At 41.0% G+C, this 7668-nt stretch overlaps 1 long non-coding RNA gene across 1 annotated transcript; it reads left to right on the forward strand.

The window, feature by feature from the left end:
* Positions 1-4007: 4007 nt before the first annotated feature.
* Positions 4008-7463, forward strand: LOC108255152 (uncharacterized). The gene is made up of 3 exons (XR_001810033.3): positions 4008-4130; positions 7006-7074; positions 7178-7463. It is a non-coding gene; the product is annotated as an uncharacterized LOC108255152 (long non-coding RNA).
* Positions 7464-7668: the final 205 nt, after the last annotated feature.

Genomic DNA, 7668 nt, shown 5'->3' on the forward strand with positions numbered 1-7668 from the left:
CCTCCAGCCTGAAACAGTAGATCCCAGCGGACGGGAATCTCCAAAGGAGTGCCATATTCTGTACCATATTCAAGCTGGCCAAGAAGGTGCTACTATTAGCAGACATAGACAGTCTTGGTGAAATCTCACTAGAACTTGTGGGAGCAGAACGATCAGGGGAAAAGCATACAGATGTGACCTCAGCCACATCTGCGCCATGGCGTCCATCCCCAGTGGTGTGGGAGGAGTGAGGGCAAACCACAGCGGGCAGTTCGTCTCCTCGGAGCCGAACACATCCACTTCAGCTTGGCTGATCCTCCACCACTTGAGAATGGAGCCTCCAACCCCCAGGCCTCAGCCCCTGCCTTGACAGGATGTCTGCTCCCACATTCTGGCTGCCCGGAATATACATTGCACTCACTGACAAGAACCTTCCCTCTGCCCTGAGAATTAGTTGCGCCTGCCAGAACAGGGGGCATGAACATAACCGTCCCTTGATATATGAGACCACGGCTGTATTGTCTGTCATAACTAACACTAACTGACCTCTTAACTGAGGAAAAAAGAATTTCAGTGCTAGAAATACAGCCCGTATTCCTAAGTGATTTATATGCCACTAGAAATAAGGACCACTCCAAGGACCATGAGTTGGGCAGCTGTCTAAGACCATGCCCCAGCCCGTGAGGGAGGCAACTGTCATTACCATTGTGCGATAAGGAGATGCCCCTAGAGTGTGACCCAAGGTTAGAAACTGGGGACACCGCCAAAATCTCAGAGCATGTAGGCATAGCCTCGTGACACTGATTACTCTCGGGGGTAATCCTTTTCTACAGTAGACAGAACCCATGTAGACACATTTGGCAGAAGTTTCCATCCTGCCAGATGGTCTTTTAGTGATCTTAACTTTTCCACATTCTATTGGAGGGAAAGCATCAGATTTTTGTTGCCCTGTGACAGCTCGCTGACCAGAGAACACTGAAAACTTGACACAGCCTTGGCTAGGGGAGACCCTATAGTAGTATTGGGGGATAACTGCCCTAACAACTCATGTCCTCTAATATGTCCCTCCATAGCCCCTCAGGACCGCTCCTCTTTGTCTGCTTGGCTTTTATGACCATTCTCAGAAAAGGCTTATTAGCAGGCTGCAACTGTGGCCACCCAGTTCCCCTGGCTCTCCGTGGGGGGAGGCGGGCTGCCACACTCGCCTTCTATGCCTCCCTCACACTATCACTGGCCCGGGCTTCACGCCACTTGTGAGCTCACTCAGCAGGTCTGCTTGGTAGGCTGCAAAACTGCCATTGTCTGCAGTGACCCACAAGCAAGACCCACTGCCACATAGTCCTTGCCCACCAGTGCTGAGTTGGCCTTACATGGCTTGGATGGGAAAGCCGACCCCCGTAAATTACCTGCCGTCGATAGAGAGAGGTAGCTTGCAAGCGCCTCCTCCACCTCCGGCATAGCTAAATAGCCATGCCGTTCATTCCCCACGATGGCCGAATAATCCAACATCGCGGGGTTATAAATACGACTCGTATGGTTTTCCCCAGGAAGTTGATATTTTGAGATAATTGAGTTGCAACCACATAACTGACTCATTCTTCATGAGTTAGTACCTGTACTTGGGTTTTAAGGCTTTACAAAATTAAACAATTCAAAGATCATTCTGAAACTTCTAAATGAGTTGAGCTTGTTCAACAGGATGTACAATACACAAAGTCCAACATTATATCTAGGCAATGCTTTTGACAAATAGTTGTGTGAGAAGTAGGCTTGAAATTGAAGACTTCACAAAAACACCCACCCCGCCTCGTGCCCGATGCTCCCTGGGATATGCTCCAGATTTCCCCCTGACCCTGAAAGGGATTAAGTGGTATAGAAGATGGATGGATGGATGGACAAAAACACCCACTTGCTTAAATTAAGTCCCAGATCAGAATTTCAAATGACTCCCTGCTTGTTTCTTGATGACTTATGTCCACAGAATACATCTCATTTTGTGTTTGGCTATATTTAAGTGTATTTTTATATGTGTGTGTTGCATAATCAGCTCATTTACAACAAGCTTCAAATGATATGCTACACTTTATATTTATAGTTGACTTAGAAATATCCCAAAATATTGAATTTTCTGAACACCAAAGGGCAAAATCTACCAATCGAAGCAAACCATTAGAAACTAAAAAATGAGCCAGCTAAAGTTTATTTTGTATTGTGCAAAGGTTTTTTTCTTTCATACATTTAAGAGCATGGGACAATATGGATTGAATAAATTGAATCCCTTTGGTAATAAATGTTATCAAGCTAACAGATTGTCTGAGGTGAAGATGAAGATTCAGTGATGTACTTTGCATTGACCAGGAATTTTTGCAAGATCTAACAGGGCCTGTGAGATTAAATGTGATAGGTATGATGAGAGGACATACACAAACTGAAAGCCCGATTAAAAGGTCCAATAATTTGTATAGTGGAGCTGCACAAGAAGCTGTTTCCTACCTGCCCACTCTGGCAGCAATTTCTGTTTGTACCTGCTCACAATATTTTCTAATGAACTCTGTCACCATGCATATCCTGTGGTTATTCAAGATATTTGTCGTACAGTTCCTCAGACAGTCACATGCACGCGTACTATCCTAAACAATATATATACAGTGCCCTCCAAATGTATTTGAACGGCAAGCCAATTATCTTCTTTTTTGCTATACACAGAAGACATTTGGGTTTAAGATCAAAAGATGAATATTAGACGATATAAACCAGTCATCCCCGGCCCGCTAGGCACGGCAGTACCACTAGACTCCCCACCTGCTCCGTTGGACATCGACAGCCAGCTGGCCTGCCTGGTAAAGAACATTCTTAAATCCAGGCACAGGAGGGACAAGCTAGAGTACCTCTTCATATGGGAGGCTTATGGGCCAGAGGAACAGTGCTGGGAACATTCTTGACCCAAATCTGTGCAGAAATTTTCATGCCTTACATCCAGAAAAGCCAGGACCATGACCTAAGGGAAGACCCAGAAAGAATTACATTTCCCAGGAGGCACTACAAACATGGCCGAAGAGGGCTACACTTCCCATACACACATGCACACCTGTACCCAATCTCACACACACTCACAACACAGCTTATAAGAGACCTTGTGAACATTTGAACTTTGCGAAGTAAATGTTCAGCTGCCTAGTCTCTGTTGTTATCCAAGCCTTTTATCGTGTTCTAATATATATTAAATATTGTCTTATTCAGAATAAGGTCAATAATTGGATTACTGCTGTCCATGTAAACGTAGTCAATGATCCAAAGCATAGGAGTCAGTCCTAGTCCTAGAAGTGAGTGAAAGACTGATCTCCAGTTATCAGTGTTTGGTTGCAGTCACTGCTGCTATAGTTTGCACAACCAGATTTTAAGTTTAAAGGGGCAATTAGTTTTTCACATAGGTGATGCGTATTGGATAACTTATTTTTTGCTGCAATAAAAAAAAGAAACAAATAAACTGCACTGTGTGTTTACTCAGGTTGCCTTTGTATTTTGTTTGAAGATCTAAAACTATTTACTATGAGGTATACACAAAAGAAACACAATAAATCAGGATGGTGGTAAATACTTTTTCACAGCACTGTACTTTACAGAAGACAGAAGAGAACAAAACTGTAGTTATAAACAAACTGATAATAAAGTACCCTTAAATTATTAGGACAGCTTCATCAGATATACCAAACTACAAACTTTGATGCAGAAGGACTGTAAAAGATTCTTAAGATAGTGCTGCTTCACAGGGGGAGCATCACAATGGGGCATCAGTTAAAACACCTTGAGGCAACATCCATTTTATAGTTTTATTTCACCAATACCAGTACATAATCATTCCAGAGGTGCGTCAGACTGCTTTATTTGTACACAACCACAACATATGAAAATTCTTAAGCAGCAAACCAAGAACAGAGAGTGAACTGCTCTACTAAACCAGCCCTTCTCCAAGGCCACTAATTGGAGTCATAAGCTACAGCTGTGAACAGTGGGTGGGGCTTCAATGATGTCAACAGTGTCATAGGGATATTCAACAAGGACATTACAAAACTTTTACACAGGATGAAGTCAAAAGTTGGATGTATTTCAGCATTACCAGAATCTGTGCTTCAGGAAAATCCAGATGGCAGGTAATAGATTCACCCTCATGATTGACAAAATGGTATATAATTTAGCTTCACTGTACAGTGATACAGTGGTTGATCTTTTAAGTAACTGCAAATGATTGTTCATGTTGCATAATGAAAATGTGTTGTCTTGCTAATTATTTGATTTAGGATTAAGCCAGGACTAATTTTGTTCATACTTCAAGACTCACCACACATAGTGCATACATAGGATAAAATTTCATTTCTCTATAATGTTTGTCTTTATTGACCTGTATAAAACACACTGATCTAATCCGGTTAATTCTCATAAGATAACCCTGATCCACGTGTGAGAATTAAAAAGAAGACGAAAAATAACACAGACTTAAAACCCTGTCTGGTTAAGGCTTTATCAGATTGAGAAAAGACTGAGGCTTAACAGACATAGAAATGTCACTGGCAGAGCCTGTTACTTTTTGCAGGGGTTAGGGTCACCAGGGAAAAAGCACTGTGGGGTTAAATCCATAAGACTCATCCTGTAAGAAGAAAATAGGATTTGTAAATAAAGTGCACTTTCATTCAGGCTACACAAAGACTACATGAATTTTATAATTTATACATTTTGTAATGAGAAATCTCAAGTCTAATCCAGAGAACCTGGCTTCACAAGACCTCTTTCTACACCATTCTCTCTCATTAAGTTTTTTATACCACAGTGCTGTTTGAATTCTAGGTTCAACAAGGGGTGGCTGTGGCTCAGGTAGTAGAGCGGGTTGTCCACTAAACTTAGGGCTGGCGGTTTGATTCCCGGCCCACATGACTCCACATGCCGAAGTGTCCTTGGGCAAGACCCTAAGGTCCAAGTTGCAAGTTAGTGCCTTGCATGGTCGCTCTTCTACCATGGGTGTGTGAATGAGACACAGTGTAAAGCGCTTTGGATAAAAGCACTATGTAAGTGCTTTAGGTTATAAGTGCATTTAGGTTCTGATTGGTCAGAGATGTTGATTAATGTTCTATAACATCATGACTCTGACAGTAGTTCCAGCTGTAAGGCTATTGAAGATTTATTTTAATTTGTGTTTTAATATCATTGTTTTTCTATAGTAACTCATTCTTTATTCTCATTCAAGGACTTGTATGGCAGATATTCCACATAATTTAGGTCTAACAATAATAAAAAAAAAAAAAACATTTAACAAAGAAAAACATACTGAAGAACTCAAAGGAAATCATTGATGTTGAAGCTTTTTGCATGGAGATGATTCAAATTTATGGAAGGAGTCCGTAGAAGCTGTAACTTTACATTTTCCACCACAGGAAAATCTTCAGGACAGATGACCTTGTGCTTTGTGGTTTATCAGTAACATGACAAGCTGAGTTTTGTTTATTAACTTCAGGGGAAACTAAAACAAAGAGGCTACTGAGGGAGTGACTGTTATGCTATAACATAAGCGACAATGGGAACTAACTTGCTTCACAGATGTTCTAGAACATTAAATAAAAAAAAAATATATAAATACATATATAATATTTATATATATATATACACACACACACACACACACACACACACACACACACAACATAAATCTGATTGTTTACAAATTACTGGTTACTGTGGTATACAAGGAATAAGTCACCAGTATGCTGTTATTAGAAAATAATAAGTTTAGGGCGGTAACCTTTCCTATAACCACACACCTGTTGTGATTTATTTCTTATATACGCCAATCAGCCATTACATTAAGACTACTAGCCTAATATTGTGTAGGTCTCCTTGTGCCACCAAAACACCTCTGATCTGTTAAGACATGGCCTCTGAAGGTATGTTGTAGTATCTGGCACTAAGACCTTAGTAGCAGCCAGCCACATCAACCTGCAGTTCTTGCCTGGTGTGCCTCTGAAGCTAAATACTGTTGAGTCTGGCAAGTACCTGGATGGGAGACTTCCTGGGGAAAACTAATGTTGCTGCTGGAAGTGATATTAGTGAGGCCAGCAGGGGTGTTCACCCTGTGGTCTGTGGTTGGCTTAATCCCCAGTGACATGGACCCTATACTGTGAAAACAGCACTTGCCATTTTTGAAGATGCCCTGACCCAGTCATCTACCCATCACAATTTGGCTCTTGTCAAAGTCACTCGGATCCTTACACCTGCCCACTTTTCCTGCTTCCAACATATAAACTTCGGGAACTGACTGTTCACTTGTACAATGAGGAATAACATCATTAGATGGCTGAAATGGAATCTAAAGGCATTGGCCATGACTTTGGTGAGTCAGTGCCAGTGGGATGGAGGAAGACCATTGTGGCAGACATCCACCAGCCTCATCCCAGCAGTTCAGCCATCTTGCTGACTGTCTCAGCATGAGACCAACTTGAGAACTAATCTGTGCTGGGTCCAACTGCTCTCATTACAGGAATATCTGCAGGCTGACCTATTTCAGCAAATCTATTTGGAGGAATTTCACTTTCCTCCTTTTTTCTGTCTCACTCAGAGTGCCTTTCAGGTCTCATGGCTCTGCAAATACTATATGAGTGGCATGGCAAAAAAGGACATGTGCATGCAGCTTATCTCAAGGCCAAAGTAATGTTCCACTGAATGTCTTCAAAGTAGCAACAGTGTGCTAACCATGAAAACATCATGATTTAGACCATGACATGTAACTGATGGTGAGCTTTAAACTTAGCATTTCATATTTCGGGCCATGAAAGAATTATTATTGAGTGGAATGATACAGGTGATGAGCCCTCTTTCTAATGTTAAATGGGTTTTCTTAATCGCAAGAGCACAGAACAAAATACTGTTGAAATCTATGGATATTTCTGAGTGTATGTGTGTGTGTTAGTCATATTTAGCTGCAGAAATTAGACACCAAAGGTAATATATTAAGTTAAAAAACATCATAAATTGTTTTAGTAAGGAGCTGGCCATCTCCCAGCTGAATGGACAACTTCAGTGTGCCTGCTGAACAACTTCACTGTACTGGTAGGTTGTATACAATTCTTTTCAAAAGATGTTTCCTCATTCTGTGTTTTGATGATGGTGGATGAGTGTGCTGTCTAACACGTCTGTCCAAAATCTCCCTTAGGTATTTCACTGGGTTGAGATTTGGTGAGTGTGAAGGCCATAGCATATAATTAACATAATTTTCACATTCCTCAAACCATCAATGATCCCTCACGCCCTGTGATAAGGAGCAGGGTCATCCTGGAAGAGATCACTCCCATCAGGATAGAAATGTTTCAGCACAGCATAAATATGATCAGTCAGAATCCTTCTGTATTGCAGTGTCTCATTATACTTCAATGTCGCATGCAGTTATATCCATGTGTAATATGTATTTATTTCTACATGGAGAAAAAAGTAAATACCAAATCCATAACTCCTCTACTCATGATTTAAATTTTGTAATGAAATATGTGTTTTTTTACTTTTTATTTACTGTTACAAAAACACTGTTTGCCAGTTTCATACAGAGATAAAGGGAATTTGTTAAGTAAAGTGGATTTTTGGAAATGAATGCAGGAGAACATTAAGGGGTGTTCTCTATTGATGCTTTTAATACATATCACTTCTGAA

This window comes from Ictalurus punctatus, chromosome 21, assembly GCF_001660625.3.
Source record: "Ictalurus punctatus breed USDA103 chromosome 21, Coco_2.0, whole genome shotgun sequence".
NCBI lineage: Eukaryota > Metazoa > Chordata > Actinopteri > Siluriformes > Ictaluridae > Ictalurus > Ictalurus punctatus.